This window comes from Daucus carota, chromosome 7, assembly GCF_001625215.2.
Source record: "Daucus carota subsp. sativus chromosome 7, DH1 v3.0, whole genome shotgun sequence".
Lineage (NCBI taxonomy): Eukaryota > Viridiplantae > Streptophyta > Magnoliopsida > Apiales > Apiaceae > Daucus > Daucus carota.
The window spans coordinates 36,913,890-36,916,212 of NC_030387.2; the positions used below are offsets into that span (position 1 = coordinate 36,913,890).

The window sequence follows — 2,323 nt, forward strand, 5'->3', positions numbered from 1 at the left end:
TATACTTTCAAGATTTCTGATTGAGAGTAAGAAACATCTAGAGAAGATGAATAGTTTGTCGTTGCTGATTTCTGAATTCTGATTTCTGATTGACCACAAGATTGTATTTGACCTTCAAGCTGCTGATATCAATTGTACAAAAGGTTTGCCTTTGCTTGCTTTTTCCTCATGGAAGTATATGCTTTTTAGTCTGGAGTATGTAACTTTTCCTGACTTGACAACTTTAGATTTTTAGTTAAGTGTGTAGAGCAGTAGTTAAGTCATTGCAGGTCCAATATGAAAGCTGCAGGTGCATGAAAATTGCAGGTGTTACATGGGAGGTTTTTGAAATCTAAAATTCAACTCAGTTTGTTAAATACTTATATTAGTAATTTTATCGAGCTAATATATTTAGTATACTTAAAATATTTACCTCGACACAGCTACAAGTGCTCCAAGACCAGCCTGATTAAGTACAAGAAGCATTTGACAAACTGAGGTTGGTTGGGATTGCTGAGCATGTGTGGTCTGGTGGTGCTGTAGTTTTTGTTGGTGTTTCATTGGTTGTGTTTCAAAGGTTAATTTGTGTCTGTTAGGTGGAGTTTATCACGAGTATTAGGTAAGGTTCGTAGTATTTCTTTTGTTTGGTTCCTAATGTCGTATATGTTGTATTTTTCTATGTTCTGCACATGATCGAAGATTTAAGAGACTTAGTTTGCAGGACATAATCATTCATTTCTTCTCTGCACGTTCCGTTACGAGACTGCAGTAGCCAATGTTATGCTAAAATATGTCGTCTGTTGTTTCCAGAATACGAAAGGATTGTCATTTTCATATTTGAGCTAGTCATAATGGTCTTGCCCGGTGTTCAGTTTCTGCTACAGCCAAGTATTTTGGTGCACTTAATGTGCTGCTAAGCCTGAGACAGTGGAGGTGGTCTTTGAGTTTGTGAAGAAACAATTGGGACTCCCCGATACTACTGAGGTTTCGGGAGACTCAAAAATTTCCAGCACTTGAAAGAGTTTAGGATCAGCGTGGAAGAAGAAAGTGCTCAGACCATTGCCAAAGTTCAAGATGCAGCGGATTTGATTGAGAAGCTTTGCAAGAAAAAATAGTAAAGATGTTTAAAATAATTGTTTGATCGTAGCTGTTAAGAATTGGAGCCAACTCTTTGTGTTTGTCAAGAAAATTATCAGAGAGGCTATTTGATATGTATTGCTCTGCTGTGTTCACTTAAGAGAATATTTTTGTCAAAAAGCAATTTAGTCTCAGGCAAATATATTGCCTTATACTCCGTATTACCCATAGACTCTACTGATGTTTTTCTGTATACTTTAACAAAGAAAACAACAACACTATAGCAGTCAGAAACCAGGACATTAAACATGTTAATGCCAAACTCGACAAAATATGTTTATTTTCCAAATGGGCTGATGGGTGGCCAGTTCTTACTGAGTAAAGAGGATCAATGATTCAATGGGCTGATTGTTTATAACTACTTTGAGATATATATTGAAGAGGAGCGACATTCATAAAAGAGGATCAGGTTGGTTGTACAAGTTGGATTGGGAATCTCCAGAATGACTATATCTAGCTATATAATTTTGGTAACTCTCAAGCCACTTATTTCACAGGCAGTCTCAATATTAAGGTGGTTAGCCAATTTTCAAACTACATTCAAAACCTGATCACATTGCAATGTGATGTCATCAGATGTAAAAAAACAGGCTAATGCGAGTACATAGGCTGGTATGTCACGTATTTGCAAATTATGTACGCGCGGGAGATTGTACAGACATGAGACTCTAATGTTGTTGTTGCATCAGATATTGATTCGGATCAAAAGGCAGCCACAACTCTTGACATCAATGCACGTGTTCTTGAAACGCCTGTATCTGTGCACAAATTTATCCACGAGGAGATATAGAATCATCCCTCTGTAACGGAGAACTCTGACTCTGGGGGTAAGCACGTTTGATTTGATAGAAGCTGCTGATTTGATTTTAACAAGTTTCTCATCTTCTTTGTAGTTTGTGGATAATTTAGCAATCTGGAACGTAAGAGGAAGAACAATTATTTCTTTATTTTCTTCAATATCCTTTTTTTCTGGTCAAGTTTATGTAAATGTTGCCATGTTTTGGTGTCAATTGCTGCACAATGATTCAAATACAAAAGCAACTTTGATAAAGGACAGGAAAAAAAGAGCAGAGGGTGTAGAACACTACAATCACCGCAAAAATTTGTTTGTTATAATCTTCCTAAATTTACTACAAAAATAGGAACAATGAGGCAAAAGCCTTTGATACTTTTCAAAGTTTTTATTCTGTATTGAAGGATTGTGCCA

The 2,323-nt window shown here is 36.4% G+C and overlaps 1 long non-coding RNA gene across 1 annotated transcript; it reads left to right on the plus strand.

Annotated features, from left to right (window-relative positions):
• The first annotated feature begins 327 nt into the window (after positions 1-327).
• LOC108195797 (uncharacterized) lies at positions 328-1,256 on the plus strand. The gene is made up of 2 exons (XR_010285504.1): positions 328-598; positions 790-1,256. It is a non-coding gene; the product is annotated as an uncharacterized LOC108195797 (long non-coding RNA).
• Positions 1,257-2,323: the final 1,067 nt, after the last annotated feature.